This window comes from Anthonomus grandis, chromosome 9, assembly GCF_022605725.1.
Source record: "Anthonomus grandis grandis chromosome 9, icAntGran1.3, whole genome shotgun sequence".
Taxonomy (NCBI): domain Eukaryota; kingdom Metazoa; phylum Arthropoda; class Insecta; order Coleoptera; family Curculionidae; genus Anthonomus; species Anthonomus grandis.
In genome coordinates, this window is record NC_065554.1 from 4,146,441 (window position 1) to 4,163,947 (window position 17,507).

Sequence of the window (17,507 nt, forward strand, 5' to 3'; positions counted from 1 at the left end):
GCAAATTCGGCGTTATTCATAGTTATCTGCACAGTAAAACACATTCAACTAACAGTACCCAGTACCTGGTAAATGTTAATGTAAGACATAGGAATGTTCTTATCAGAGAAATTTTTATACATACCTGCATAAATATGTAGCAGGGGCGGCTCGTCAGGTGAAGTAGGTGAAGGTGAGCTTCACCAGAAAATATAAATAAAATAAGAAAATAAAAACAACATATGAGTATTCTTTTTTGATCTAAGACAATCAAAAAGTACCAAAATAACTAGTTTTTATTAAATAATAGGTATATCAGTTTATCTAATAAACAATAAATTCTATTAATCAGTTCCGCGCCGCAACCTGCAAAACCCCTATATACTAATTTATGTCCAAGTGAAGATCCCGTGTTACATGGCAACGTGACGTCAACCTCGCGCGACATCACATAATCGGCCATAAAAAACTGAGGCGGGTGCAGATCAATCAGTTTGGTATTCACCTGTTGTTTTTCTCGGTGTCGGGCGTTTATTTGTGGTTAGTTTGGGATTTTGGATATTAGTTAGTAGTGTGTTAGATTTTTTGAGGTTGTGGAGATTGAATTTGGAGATTGGTTCATGTTTAATATTTTTTTAGACAATATTTATAATAAACTAAATAAAAATGAACCCGATTAATGACGTAGTGTGCAACATACTGGAACTACTCCCTTCAGGCATTGGATGGATGAAGATAAAAGGGATGTGCTGTTATATCGTCGACCAACCAATATTCTAAGCATAGAATTAAAAAGAAAAGAGGCAAGTCTTATAATATTAATTTTAAGCCTTCTTGGTTTACCGAATTTAATTGGCTGTGTAGCAGCACGGTGCTGCAAAGATTATTATATTGTTGGCCCTGTTTACTACTTTCAAACAAACAATCTGTATGGAATAGGGATGGCTTTACAGATTTTATTAATATTAATAGGTCCTTACATAAACATGCAGATTCTGGAGAGCATTTAAAATGCCAATTAATGTTTAGAAACTTTGAAAATAATCAAAACACCATTGCCGACGCCTTAAAAGAAAATGCTCGACTATATAAATTAAAATTTAATGAAAATGTTAGATTAAATAGAATTTGTATGAAAACAGTTATCGACGCAGTTTTGTATCTCAGTAAACAAGAGTTGCCGTTTCGCGGACATGACGAGAAAATTGACTCAATAAACAGGGGAAATTTTAAAGAGTTATTAAATTTGTTAATGGATGTAAGCCCTATCGAAACCAAAAACCACTACAACAAAGTTAAAAATGTTTTTAGTGGGTCAAAAAAAATTCAAAATGAGATAATACGGTACCATGCTGAATGCATGCGAATACCGGGTGACGCTATAAATGACCTTATAACTACGGTTCCCGGATTGAGTTGGCGTTGTCCATCTTGCCGCCACTTTCCACTGGATGATATTAAAAATACCATCAGAGAGTCCATGCAGACTGATATCTCCTCATTCAAAGAATCCATCTTGCAGATTGTTGAAGATAAACTTACCATTCTTCAATCCACCGAAACTCAAGCAAAAGTCACGTACGCCAACGCGCTAAGCAACCAAAAGAGGAAGCTTATCATAAAACCCAAAAATGCTGAACAACATAACAGTCATACGAAGACGGATATTTTAAATCGCATTAAGCCATCCGATGAAAATATTACCTTCAGTCATGTTAAGCACATTTCGAATGCTGGTCTTCTTGTTACGATTGAAGCGAATAGTGCAGACAAAATGAAAACTTTGGCCAATCAGAAACTCGCTGAAGATATGAGATTCGTGAAATTAAAGCGACTATGCCATTAGTACGATTGGTTGGTCTATCTGAAGATTACTCTAAGGAAGTTCTTGAAAATCATTTAAAATCTCAAAATAAGTTTATTTTTAATAATACATCTAGGATGAGCGTTCTTAAAATATGGCCTACTAGAAAGAATGCAATTATCTTCCAGGCTGTTCTGCAGTTGGATAATGTTACATATAAGCGGTTGATAGATCTTAAAAAAATCGTTGTAGGTCTCGACAATTGCATTATTTATGATTCAACATCAATAACACGCTGTTTTAAATGTAACAGTTTTGGTCATTCTGTGAAATTTTGCAGGGGTGATACAGTTTGTCCACTTTGCGCAGGAGCACATGAACTTAAAGCTTGTTCTGTCGCAGCGATCGATAGTTATTACAAATGTAATAATTGCGTTTCCTTAAAAAATAAATATAAATTAAATATTGCAGTTAATCATGCAGTGTGGAATTATTCTACCTGCTACGCATTCAAACAAGCCAATGCGAAATATAAATCGGATGTGTTTGGGGGCACCCTGTAGCAATTACCGAGGACGGACTTCGCGGCCTCCTCCTCTCGCAACACTCGTGAGCGTCATCGGCTGCAGTCGAATCAGAATGCCAAGGGACTTCCTACGAAAACTAAGTTGTTTTTTAACGCGGTTGTATCGACGGACTTCGATGTTATTGCGATATCGGAGTCTTGGCTGAATGATGGCATTTTTTCGTCAGAACTATTTCCAAATGAATATTCGGTATACCGCTGTGATCGTAACTATACAGAGATGAGAGAGAAGAGGGGTAGCGGTGTTATTTTAGCCGTGAAGCAAACATTTTCGGTCATTAACTTAAATTTAAAGCTACCTCAAAATCTTATTATTATGTGTTGTGGGCAAAATAAAACAGTGATTATTGAATTAACTGTTTTAATTAAAACTCAAAAATGGTTCGCACAATCTTAATACAATTACTTTCCGAGTCTCAACTTAAAACTAAACTCTCTTCAGTCCCAAACAACTATTATTCCGTGCCGGGGCCCTACATCTGTCAACTAAATAGGGCACTTAAGTATTTATTAATGACTTTTCTGGACACACAGATATTTAGTTACATACTTATAAATAAGAAACTGCCTATTCACATATTCTAGATTAAACAAACTTAAATGCTATAAATGTCTTTTGGATATTATTTTTAAATCCATATTTATGAGGTGCTACATATGGTCGAGATTGTAGGAACTAAGTTGGTTCTTGGGTTTTCTGTCTTGTTTATTATTTTATTATATATACCGCCCGGACTCAACTCCCAGGAATATGAAGATATTTTTGAATATTTATCTACTTTAATCTATTTATATAATCAAAGAGTACTTGTTTTGGGTGACTTTAATATCCCCGAGTTTACTTCTTATTCAGTTAATTCTGCCTCATCCAGTAGACTAAGTCAGTTTATTCACCTCTTGGAATTTTTCGACTGGCATCAAATTAATTCTATTAGGAATTCTCAAGGTAGGATATTGGATCTTGTCATCTCGTCTGATTCTGAGCTTTGCACAGTGGAGGGTTGCTCTGATTCTTTGGTGGAGGAGGAAGCAGTTCATCCATCTTTACTCATAAGAATTAATGACGTCAAGAGCAAGAAATGTAATACTTGTAAAGTAGAAAATATTTTCTATAATTTTAAGAGAGCTGATGTTAGAGTTCTATATGATAGCTTCCTTGGAATTGATTGGAGTGATTTGGGAGTCGCTGGGGATGTCAATAATGCCCTGGAGCTCTTTTATCAAAAAATTTATTCCTGTCTTAATGAGCTTGTTCCAAAAACTGTAAAACGAACACGAACCTATCCGCCATGGTTTACCGCAGAGATAATGAAATCCCTAAAAGAAAAACATAACAAGTGGAAAAAATTTAAACGTTTTGGTCATCTTCAAGATTTAGCCAGATTTAAAGAATTACGTTCTAAGATTAAAAGAGATATTAATCTGTCTTATAAGCAATATTGTAGAGGGCTTGAAGATGAGTTAAAATTATGTTAATTCAGAACTCAAAAGAAAATAGCTCGTTACTACAATCTATGTTTGATCAGAGAAGAGAGCTGTTAAGTAGCCCTCAGGGTATTGCCAATGCATTTGCCGATTACTTCCAGAGTTCTTACACTACTGGTGAATCGCCGCAAAATAATGTTGATATAACTCAAAAGCCTTATGTACAGTCCATAATTTTGTCTGATTTCACTGAAAATGATGTTTTACTGGCCTTAAAGACTATCAAGCCAAAATCAATAGTTGGCCCTGATAAAATACCAGCTTTTCTCTTATATGATTGTGCTTGTATTTTTGCTAAACCGTTAACAGTTCTCTTTAATCTGGCTCTAAAACAAGAATGTTTCCCGAACCTCTGGAAGTCATCAAAGATAATTCCAGTACACAAAAAAAATGATAAAAATCTCATCGAGAACTATCGGCCAATTACAATAATCAACAACTTTTCTAAATGTTTTGAACGTGTTCTTCATTCGGCCTTATTTCCTTCAATGAGGGGTCTTATAGATCATCGTCAGCATGGATTTATGAAAGGTAGATCTACCACCACAAACTTAGTTTGTCTTACAGAACATATATCTGAGTCAATAAATGCCAGGTCACAGGTTGACGTTATTTATACAGAATTCTCGAAGGCTTTTGACCGTCTGGATCATGGTATTCTTCTAAATAATCTTAACCAAAACTACGGTTTTTCTTCTCACCTAATACACTTTTTTACCTCTTATCTTACGGGTCGTCTTCAGCACGTGGAATGTTATGGCCGTAGTTCGGCTCAGATAGTTGCAACGTCTGGAGTTCCACAGGGCTCCATATTGGGACCGCTCTTCTTCAACACATTTATTAATAGTATATCGGAACAGCTCACTGTAAATAATTTGTTATATGCGGATGATACAAAATTGTATTATGGCATCAATAGTATCTTAGATTGTATGGAATTGCAAAATAATATTAATCTCCTCAATGCATGGTGCAAAAATAACAATCTTCCTCTTAATGCTGCCAAGTGTAAAGTTATTTCTTACTCTTTGAAGAAAAACCTGATTATGTATGACTATACTATGGACAGTGAGACTGTCCCGAGATCAACGGAGTTCAAGGATTTGGGGGTGACATTCGACAGCACTCTTTCCTTTCAGCCACACATTCAGGACATTGTTAATCGGAGCTACAAAATGCTGGGTTTTGTCATTAGGAACGCACATAGCTTTAATAATATCTTTAGTCTTAAAATTTTGTATTTTTCTTATGTGAGATCAATACTGGAATATGCTTCTTCTGTGTGGTCACCATTTTGTATGAATCATATACATGAACTAGAAAATGTTCAGCGTAAATTCTTAAAGTTCCTTTCATATATATGTGACGGAGTGTACCCAGAAATTGGTTTTTCACATCAACGCCTACTAGAAAGGTACTCCTTTAGTAGTCTTGAGGAGAGGCGAAAATCTGCTGATCTTAAATTTTTATTTAAACTTCTTAATAATAAAATTGATTCGCCAGACTTATTATGACATGTAAATCTTCATGTGCCCCGCATATCATCTAGAAATTCTGACACATTTTACCTATATAGAACGAATATTTGTAAATATTCTCCAATGCGTAGAGCATGTGGCACTTTTAATTCTGTTCAGGATCAATGTGACATATTCAACTGCAGTTTGTCCGAAATTAAAAGAGTACGCTTTTCCTAGATAGTAGACATAAACAAAATCATTTTTTATTCAAGTATTGTATAATATTGTAGGAAACTATTGCTATTAATAATGTATTCTTTTTTTTCTCTAGTTTTTTGTATAATATTGTATTTTTTTCCCCCACTCAATAATTGGAATTTTTTCTGTGGAGTGGTGTAATTAAAATAAAATAAAATAAAATAAAATAATTGAACGTATTTCAAATTACATTAGTGACTACATTAGATCTGAAACTAAGGATACTAATTTTTTTCCCTCCAAATTGATGACACTACTGACATAACTCAGACCTCACAGTCATCAATAATATTAAAATTTGTTAATTCTCAAGGGATATTAGTAGGATTTTATGATGTTAGTGCTAGGAAAACCGCTGATCATTTGTTCACTATGGCTGCAACAGTTTTAGAACCTTTAGAATACAAAGATAAGCTAATAGGACAGTGTTATGATGGAGCGAGTGTGATGTCAGGGCATTTGAATGGACTTCAGCAAAAAATAAAAAAGAACATGCCCCACAAGCAATTTTTGTGCATTGTCTAGCACACCGACTTAATCTTGTTTTACAACAGAGCTTTAGGAAGATTTGAAAATGCCGCATTTTTTTTTGCAACTATTGCAGGAATTCCATCATTTTTCCATAGTTCACCAAAACGATCCTACGCTCTGACATCTACATCAGCTAGACGTATGCCAACAATTACAGAGACACGATGGACTTCTAATTAAAAATTAATTAATGTAATTATTGATGACTGGCAAAAACTGAAACAGACTTTTGACAATATTATGAATTCTGAAGAGTCAGATCGTAAATCAATTCAGTTGGCTAAAGGCTTTTTAAGAGAGTTTAATGACTTTAAGTTTACATTTTTAGCAACAGTGTTTAGCCATATTGTCAATTTAACAGATATTTTATATGATGTTCTTCAAAAAAAATCCCTGGATATTAATTATTATTTAAATCAAATAAAAGGAACGCGTCAATTGTTAAGCAATAAAAGATATGAAGAAGTTTTTAATACAATTTTTGATAAAGCCAGCAGTCTGACTACCTTAAATACATTGAAAAGATGTGAAGCTGGATTGAACAAAATAAAAATTATCAAATAATATAGAGCTTTATATTTTGAAATATATGACCATGTTTTATCAGAAATGGATGTACGTTTTCAAGATTGTGAGAAATTAAAATTTGTATGCTTAGCAGATTCAACAAAGTTTGAAACGTACAGTTTAACATTTCCTTCGAACACTTTTCAAAATTTACTGGAATTTTATGGTACAAAGTTCACAAAACAATAAAGACTAAAAAATGAACTTTGCCTTCTGTATGCCGATGAAAATTATAAAAATGTGAATTTGCAAGAAGTAATAATAAAATTAAAACCTAATAAAGACATTTTTACGGAAGCTTATAATTTATTTTGTCTAATTCTCACCACTCCATTGACAAGCGTGTCCGTAGAAAGGAGTTTTTCATGTTTAAAAAGGCTAAAAACATTTACAAGAAATACTATTTCACAAGAAAGATTTTCTAGTTTGGCTATTATTTCACTACATAAAGAACTATTAAAAGAACTTATGCAAATGCAACATCCGTTTTACGAGGATATTATTAACCGATTCGCTTATATAATAAGCTATAATACTGTTTTCTGGGCCATGCAGATCTTCACCTACTTTTTTTCCCACGAGCCGCCACTGATATGTAGTATTCCCAATAAAATCAATTTTGAAGCATTTTTTTATGGAGGCCGGAGACGTGCTAAAATATGGTTTTTAAAATTTATTTCTAAACGAAGCAAGATACGAAAAAAAATTAAGAGACAAAAAGGTTTCATTTTTAGCTGCTTTATTTAAAAAAAAATATCAAAAAATGTACCGGGCGATATTTTTTTTACAAAAAAATCATCCGACTTAGCCCGTGGGCACGCTCCTGAAATTTCTAGGCCAGATGTGAGAATTCCAAAAAGTACCTTATAAAGTGACTAACAAAATGTAAAGATTTCAACAAATTCGGTAAATGCGTTTATGAGATATTAATAAAAAATCGATTTAAAAAAAAAGTTACACCCTGTATCTCGAAAACAAAGCGTTTCCGGACATATGCTTATATGAACTTTTTTTATTAAAAAATTACAAGGAATCACCCCTTAAAATTAAAGTCATCACTTATGTTACACCCTGTATATATTTATGTATAAAGTTTGTCGACTTTTTTTTCTACACCTCTTTCAAAATATGGATGTCTTCAATGTTTACGTTATATTGACTCTGGCAAAAAATCTTCTGTTTTAAGACCACAAATAATTCTTAGCAATGAAGACATTATTTCTCGATGAAACTCTCGAAGCCATTAAATTTTGGAATTTTTCTTAGTGCATATCCGTTTGCAACGCTGTGTGTATAGCGAATATCCCATGCGGTAGAAACGCATCCGTTTTTACCGCATCCTGTATACCCGCACTTACTAGACTAGTGCGTCTGTGTCCAAAAGTGTCCAAAAAATGTATATTGCCAAGGCCTTCCCTTTCTTATCGCTATACAAACAGAGTAATAAAATGCTACAGAAATCTGTACCTGAGTTCGACCCTTTTCTCGTGCAACTTATAACGACATTAACACATTTTCTACTTTTAAAATATAATGCCGTACAAGGTAATATTTTAATATATCGAATAACAAACGATTTAATTTATACTTACTGAGCTAACTAACAAAATATTAATAAATATCATATAATACTTCAACCACTCCACAAAAATATACACAATAATCGTAATATATTTTTTTTTAATAATTAGGTATAAAGAGCATTTTATGTAGCTTTTTTCTGAGCTAAGTTTATATAGGTTTATAAAAGCAAATTTTAAAATATTAAATTGAGTATTTCGCCATTCTATTTAATTAAAATTTTAATTTCTCATCAATGTTAAAACGAAACGAACTAGACACGTTTTTGAAAAATTGAACTTCAATTTTTAACGACTGTCTATTTTACTTTTATTTTGTGAAGGTACAGTTGTGACAACATGTATAAAATGCAATTAATTATTTTATAGAATTAAAAAAAAATACATTAATTTTTTATTTAAAAAGCTAAATAGATTTTATTCTTATATTATATTATTTTCTTGACCCTATTTCAGCCTAATTTGCAATTTTAAAAGTCAAATATTATTATAGCAGTACAATATGATGTACTGATACATACAGTGACCGCCTAAAGTTCCGCATAAATTCGATAAAATTTAGAGACATGATTTTTTGAGAACGCTCGAACCCGTCGATTTTTATTTTAAGTTACGCATTATTTCACATAAATTTTTGTATACAGGGTGGAACAAAAAAAGATATGACGTCATCGGTCATTTTTTTAAACGGAATGCTATATTTTTTATTGCATTTATGAAATATAGGCGAAATTCCAAGGAAGTTTCGTATAACACCCTTATCTCAAAACGCAACTGTTTCCGAAATATTCAGTACATTTAAATAACAAGAAAACAAATAAGTACGTCTATTTACAAATTAAGATAAAATCGAGGATAAAAATAATGTTATAAACACTGACAATTGTTTCTATTTCCATGGTTGCACTTGTAAAGGCTCTCCATTTTCGAATGTCACTGTCAGTTTGAAAATTAATAGTTTTTATCAGAATAAATTATGGCTTTTAACGGAAACCCAACGAAGTTAAATTTTGATGATGCTAGCACAGTTTATACAACCTACAGCGATTCAAGATAAATGCCCAGAAATATCTTCGCGCAAGCACCACTCCAAGAGTGACATAGGACTTTCCTCTTGTGCTTGTGTTTACCATAAAAAAAAACAGTCTAACCTGAAAAATTTGAAATCTATATACTTTGATGCTAGGGTACGGGGATCGAGTGCGCACGCAAAAAGATGTAAGTGAACTGTTTAATGCCAAATATTCAAATTATCCTATTTCTCAGTCAACAGTTAGTAGAATAGAGCACAAATTCATAACTTCAGGTCAAGTTAGGGATTGACCAAGATCAGGTGGTCCACAAATTTCCGAAGAAACAAAATTAAACGTTCTGTTCTCCATCGAAGAAAATCCAAATAATGCAACTTCACAAATTTCAGTTGAATAGCCGGAACGTCAGTGAGACGCATCTTAAAAGCAAAAAAATACCACCCTTATAAAATTAGAGTAATACACGAATTAAATGAGGACGATCCTGATCGAAGAAACCAATTTTGTGAACAAATGATGAACATTTGCAATAATAACCGTCAGTTTGTGTTACGAATTTTGTTTTCGGATGAAGCAACTTTTTGTTTAAACGGTGTAGTAAATCGGCAAAATTGTCGGTACTGGTCAGTGTCAAATCCACACTGGGCAACTCAGGCTCATACACAGTACCGTAAATCTATTAATATTTGGGCTGGTATGGTGGAAAATAAAGTAATAGGGCTATACTTTTTCGAAGAAAACTTAACAGGACAACGCTATTTCAATTTTCTTCAAGAAGATCTTATCCATGCATTGGCTGCCCTATACCCAGACGAACAAGACCCTGCTGTTCCGACAGATAATTTGTGGTTTCAGCAAGACGGCGCACCGCCACATTTCTTTCGAGATGTCCGTAATTACTTGGATACAATGTTCCCAAGAAGATAAATAGGATGAAGAGGGCCAATAGAATGGCCGGTCATGTCACCAGACCCAAATCCCTGCGATTATTTTCTATGGGGGTACCTGAAAAGTAAAGTTTATATTGAGAAGCCAAACAACGTAGAAGATTTGAAAAATAGAATTAGATATGAAATTAGACGTATATCACCCGAAATAATTGATTGTGTTTTACATGAGTTTGTAAACCGTCTTGCTTTCTGCCAAGATGTAAATGGGGATCAGTTTGAATACTTGATATATTAATAAGAGTTTTCACAGTTTATAACATCCTCCATTTTATTTGAGTTATGAGATAAGGTGTGTTATACGAAACTTGCTTGGAATTTCGCCTATATTTCATAAATGCAATAAAAAATATAGCATTCCATTTTAAAAAAATTACCGCTGACGCGATATCTTTTTTTTTGTTCCACCCTGTATACAAAAATTTATGTGAAATAATGCGCAACCTAAAATAAAAATCGACAGGTTCGAGCGTGTTCTGAAAAAATCATGTCTCTAATTTTTATCGAATTTATGCGGAACTTTACGCGGTCACTGTATGTAAATTGTAAAGGCTATCCAAATTATGACACTTTTCACACTAGGTTATCTTGGTTGCTATGGGAGATGAGCCTTGTTGTTTGCGATGCTACTTTTTTATAATCTGAAGTATGCGGTTGTTAAAAATGTGAAAGCTCTCCTAGTTGTTAATCTTTAACGTAATTATGAAAATCTATGATTTTGCAACTTTTTTGTATCTCTGTTATTATTTAAAATTTTTAAAAAGTAAAAAACAGTTTTTATTTAGTTTTTTCTACAGAACACAGGTATGTTTTATTTATTTATGTATGTGTTTGATTGGGGTATTTTAGAATTATAAGAAAAAAATAAACTTTTGAATTCCCTTTCAAGTAACACACTTGCATATCAGATAAGTGAGTCCAGTATACTATCCAGGACCCACTTATCTGATGTGCAATACTTTCTAAAAGGATTATGTGAGAGGAAAAAAAATCCTTTTCAAGTTCTTATGGTAAGTACATGAACCCGGGCTATCTATCTCTGGTAATCTATTATTGTATGCTTGTGTGCTATATATGAGTAGTTAAACAAGGAATTAATTAGCCTATAGACGAGTGCTAAAATATACAGAGTTTTCTATTTAAAAAAAAACATAGGTATATTTTTTTATCTCAAAATCCTACATCTCTACAAGAAACCAGATAACATAATCGTGTTCTACCAAAAAACTATATCAAGATAAGTTTTACTTTTTAAATATTGTAACGAAATTTAGGAACACACTTTTATTGTCAACGATAAAAACTCTAACCTGACTCGCCTTGACTGTCGTTTATTTGTTTCCAAGATAAAACTGACTAAACAATTAAAACTGAATAAAATGTCACGAAACGCGTCCTTTTTAAAGTCCGATGGAACAAATTCGAAATATTTAGAATTTTCTTCATTGTTTTTGCCGAAAGACACCAATAATTGAAGGAGAATACTGACAGTCAAAGCAAAAAAGTATACAAGTACAAATTCTAGAAAGGATTTACAATAATATAACCTAGATAAAGTAAATTGGGGAAAATATGAGATCTTCAAAGGAGATCAACTATTTAAAAACTAGACACTATAGAAACAAAGACTAAGCTAAACGAAGTAGAACCCTAAATAAACCTCACTAATGAACTTTTAACTACAAAATACGAATAAAATAGTGCAAAAACTAGAAGAATAATTTATGTATTTACATTTTCATAATAATATGTTATATAATAATGAAGATACAATTAAATATAATAAGATTTCGTTTTAAAAAAGTAGCAATGCAAAAACCTCAAACCCAGAGTTTTCGAATTTGGACACCCTGTACATATATATACACAGCGTGAACCACCCACTTTATTTACTAACCAGAGAAGACTCCAAAGAACAAACGGCGGAGAAAAGTGTCGACTCGCCTCCCATTGGCAGTGGGGGGCTCAACCAACGCCGGAAGGAGATCAAAAAATGAACCTATCGGATGGATACTTAATAGATAGGTCAACTAAAAGCGAGGACTACAAGAGATCAAAAAGTAGACAAGAGAGAGAGCGGGGTAAGACTTCGGATGACTCCGCAAAGTTCAAAAAACTCTTCACAATCCCGCATCGACCCCAGACTGTCCAAAACACTTAAAACCCCTCCATTCCCCTACCTGGGAACTGGCAAAGCGACACCTCAGAGTGCGAAGCTGAGGCAAAGTGAGGAACGCCTAAGGAAAGTCGAGGAGGAAATTCAGAAAGAGATGTGCGAATTGAGAGTAGGGAAAACGAGATTTACGAGGTTAATCTCAAAAACACACAGCTCACCCGAAAACTACATCTATTTGAATACAAGATAAACTCTATTATCTCAGAAAACCATGCTCTCAAGACGCAGATCTCCGACTTAAGTAGAAAACTCGAGGAGGTGTATAACCAGAACAACGCCCTTATCAACAAAAACACCAAATTCGAAGAGTATCTGACGATGCAGGGGGGTCTGGCTAGTAATCAAAATGAAAAAAAAAAAGAAAAGAACCAAGGAAGATGCGTGCCTATCTCCGTCTTCACAAGGCGGAAGCGAGCCGGCCTCTGAACGGAAAAAGCTTTAAAAAATCCACTGAAAAAGCTTAAAAAAATTCACTATACGTGCCCCTAAACAGCCTTTCCTTAGCGGGTAAGGGGAGAAGCGCTGATCCCAATATAAACAAAGTCCCAAACGTAGTGTTAAGAGACACAACCAACTGGGCCACAAAGTACAAGCTATATTGTGAAAATTAAATAAACATCGAAAAAGTCCAAAGAATAGATTGAGATTAGCGCTTTTACCCAAAACGCCCAAAGACCATAGAGCACTTACAGGACTTCTGAAGGAAAAGGGAATGGAATTCCATTCTTTCTTCCTTGAAGATGACAGGAAACTGAATGTGATACTGAGAGGACTTGTTTAAAACTTCAAACTGGAAGAAGTGGAGGAGGAACTTAGAACGATGAGGTTCGAGCCGGAGGAACTGGGTTGGTTTAAAACCGGCCCAGGCCCACGGACCTCATCAGGTTTCTCGTCCCTAAAGAGGAAGAGGCTGGTGTTTGAGATTGAAAACCTTTTAAAAATTAGGGTCCGGGTCGAGTGCTTAAGGAGCCATTCCATTGAGAACAGGAAGCAAATTGGGCAGTGTCATCGCTGCCAAGAATAATGTCACGTCACGAGCAATTGCAACGCAAAGCCGGGTTGCCATAAACGCAAGGGCGATCACTTTTATGCAAATTGTGATAAGAACAGAGCAACCCCGGCAGAATGGTGCAATTGCGGAGGCGACCATCCGCATCCGAGTTATTGGGGCTAAAAAAGCCCAAAAAACCCAAACATAAACAAACAAAAAAAAGCTTCGTTGAGACCTTGAGAAAAACGATCGACACGGACTCTAACACCAGGAATGCGGAGCCAAAGGATGGCACTTCATCATCGCACATGAAATGTCCCGAGTTTCCTATCAAAAACACAAACCTCTTAAATCTTCTAAGTTTGCCTGACGGGATGTTGGAAAAAAAATCGACAACCTAATGGCAAAACTTGAAAAGTTAAATTCTAACCCGGCGATTAACCTATTGCTAGGAGTCGAGGTCTAAGTTCTCAGTCTTCATTCGTTTCCTTCTTAGTGTGCTCAAATCCCAATTCTCATCCGTACTAACCACATAAAACCCAATCCAAACGCCAAAAACCTACAACATTATCAAAAAGCACCGTAAAAGACCGGTTACGTTCACACCTTCGCCCGACCTTTTCTCATCAGCCAAAAATCCGAATTCTGAGGGAGCGTGGTCTGCTCCGCAGGCTCGCGTCCTTAGAACATTGAAAGGCTAGAAGTAGCATGCCGTGGAACTATGGGCAGGTTTGTTTGCTTGCAACATCTCTGATACAATGATGCCAAATGCTTATAGAGAAATGGCAAAAATCACTTTATAATATCATAAAAGTTTTCAGTTTTTTCCGAAAACTTAAAACAATACTACTGCTCCCCTTTAATAAAATATCAAGCATTTTTTAAAAATAAATTTGATAAGATACTCTATATCGAAGTCAATATACGTTAAATAAATGAAAATAAAGTACGAAGCAACGAGAAAACGTTAATGGCATCGCAACGCCGCTCGAACGCATTGTTGACGCCACCGATCCAAGCACTCTCTACCAGTGACGTCGTCAACAAATATTTACCTGATAAATTTTTATTAATTATTATAGAGTTTAAATATAAGTAATATTACCATTGATGAGCTATTTATGTGTTTTTTTAACGGACTTCGTTAGAGGAAGGTCTGTTATATTTTTTTTTTCTAAAGTGCAATAAAATGGAATGATGGTGGTGAAGCGATGAATGCCAAGTTAATCAAAGAAAAGAAGTACTAAAAATAGTGAAAGGTTTCTGGCCTTAAGAGGGTCTCCAAAAGTTGTTTGATGCCCGGAGGAACTTAACCCCTCTTACCTGAAACGCCCAGAGAAGGAATCCTTCACAATGCTGCTAGCTCAAGCCGATGTGGGTTCTAGCTTCTTTCTCAACCAAATGAACCAAAATTTCTTAGGTAGTAACTACCCAAGAGTTACCCAACTAAATGTCAAAATCAGTATAGCGCCACCAAGTTTTGGATTTTATATAATCCCAAAGGACGCCCAATGTTTATTAAAATTTATTTAGGCAAGTTCAAAACGAAACTTGGAAAACAAAATCAAAGTCAAATCAGTATACACTATTGTTTCCAAATTACCAATGATATTCCAACCTACTCAACTCAAGTGAAAAACAAATTAACAACAGAAAATAACAATTTATTTAAGTCTTGATTATCACAGAGAATTATGTTATGTTATTTATCGTTACGAGGAATAATTATTTAAGTTGGTAATAAGGAACCACAACATCACACAAAAAAAATACACAATCAAAGTGTGGTTGTCAAAATAAAATAAGTTATGTTACACCCAAACCTTTTGGGGAATGAAGCTTCAATTCAATTAAACTAATAATTTACATGGCCCGGTATATCCCGCCACGGACATTGACCTAAGCAAAAAAAAATAACAACCCTAACTTTGAAGCTTCCCCACTTAAAATTACCCTTTTATTAGTTTACTCTAATATTTACTAGCTAATCTGAGAAAATTTGACATCTTAGGAGTAGTCTGAAAATAAGTAATATAACCCAAGTATATACTCGTAGTACTACGAAGCCGGCTGCGTCTTACCTCACAGGAGTCACTTGTCACATATATATGTACTCATATCAGTAATATTCAATAATAAAATAGCATCGATTAAATAATGTCAATAAAATTTTGAATAAGCTTATGTATGTATCTCAACTCAAAGATAAAAGTCGTGATAATAAAAATAAAATAAAACAAGTGAATAAAAAAAAAAAATGTTATGTTCTGTCACTTAGCTCCATACACAGCAGACTACTTCATATTCGAGACTCTCCCAGACATCCAATTCCCAGTCAAAGAAAAACTGCAGGCTTCCAAGCTTCACCTCTTCCACTTCACAATACGCCAAGCTCTGGTAGTGGTCTAGGTTAGACGTTAACTCACAGTTGCTTAAAATCTCCTTCTAGATTAGAGCCAGTAGAGTACATAACCCCAAAACGAAAGCACCATGTGGCATGAAGAAATCAGGTCCGTACAAAAAAAAATCCATTCAAAATCCATGTTATGTAGCTCTAGTAGCCAAAAGAAAAGAAAAAACCTATACTATCAGTATAAACGATAAATTCAAGAATACCTACTTGCTAATTAAAATTGTCCCCTGCCAATGCCAATCAGAACCGCTATTTTGCCGATGTTCGAGGGCACGTGAAAAATTATTAGGTTTTAAATCGCCATAAAGGCCAGTAAATTCAACAAAACAACAAATTACAGCATTACGCCCAAAAAGTTGATTTACTATCACCACATTTAGTCAATTATATCCCCATATGGGTAAAATTCACACGAATTTCAAAAAGAACTAAAGCACTCTTCACTTCATGACGGCGGTCTGGGAAAAAGGAACGACCGCAGAGGTCAAACCCGTATTTAAGCAATCACGCACAAAGTGTATTGCCAATCGAAATATATAACAAAATAACTTAACTTTTTTTATAAGTACCATAAAACCTTTTATAAAAAATAAATAACAAAATTTGTGGCCCAAGGAAGTTGGCAATGAAAATATGTGTCACTATGACAATCAATTTCGATTTTGCCTAGACCAGCAACTTCTTGCTATCTTCCAAGAAAACTAATATTTACATTAGATAAAAAGAGACAAAAATTAGATAGGTCAGTCCGAGTAAAATCAACCAGCATATCTGGTATGGTCAAGCCAAAATCAGATATTGTACTATAAACAGTACAACATACACAATAATTGTACATGCCCAATTAATCATTATTCGTTATAAAATAATTAAATAATCAATATGGGATATAATTTAAATTCTAAAATATTTCTTTAGTCCAGAACCGGGTTTTATAAGAGTATAAATAAAATTTCATTAACAACCAGTACAATATGAAGCTGAAATGTACAAAACTAAATGTGTCCTTAAAAAAAAAGAATACTGTAATTTGAAATGGCTAGAGAACAGAACTATGGTTTACTTGGGAGGCTATTACAGAGAGGGCATTACTAGTATCAATCATTAATATTTGTAAAATATCTATTTTGAAAATATAACTGTAATCAGTGCTTTTAATAAAGAGTATAAAATGCCAATTTTAACCTGTAACAGGTCCTAATAAAATGCAGCATTTTTGTCAAAGCATTTTTATGGAAATAAAATATTTTATTAATATAATATTATAGATTTCTTAATAAATCATGTTTTAAGACACAAATTTTTAACATTTTGCAAAATTTTATTATATTATACAAAACTCAGTTTTACATCACTTACTTTAAATCACATAATATATACTTCTATGGTGCTGACTTTTTCAAAGGGACAGTATGGCTTCAGCGGAAAGAGTTAAAACTACAAGGAGGTTCAAATTGTGAAGGAGTTGCAGGTTTTTTATAGGTTATAAGATTTTTATTATGAGTATATAGCCTGTACAATGGTTTTGAGATATTTAACAGTGACCTATATAATACCTAATACCAATTATTATATCAGATTAATTTATACTAAAAAACAAAGCTTACCTAAGAATAAAGACTATGTACAATAGATTAGATTAGATAGTTTATTAGTAGTAATATACAAACAAGTACTTTTACAAGTCAAATAAAATATG

At 33.8% G+C, this 17,507-nt stretch overlaps 1 protein-coding gene and 1 long non-coding RNA gene across 5 annotated transcripts in view; one reads left to right on the forward strand and one right to left on the reverse strand.

Moving 5' to 3' along the window:
* The window catches only part of LOC126740745 (uncharacterized), a 56,052-nt gene that overhangs the window by 26,748 nt on the left and 11,797 nt on the right, over window positions 1-17,507 (forward strand). The window lies entirely within an intron of this gene.
* LOC126740762 (uncharacterized) lies at window positions 15,214-16,996 on the reverse strand. Its single transcript, XR_007661992.1, has 2 exons — window positions 16,016-16,996; window positions 15,214-15,949 (listed from the first exon to the last, which is right to left on the reverse strand). It is a non-coding gene; the product is annotated as an uncharacterized LOC126740762 (long non-coding RNA).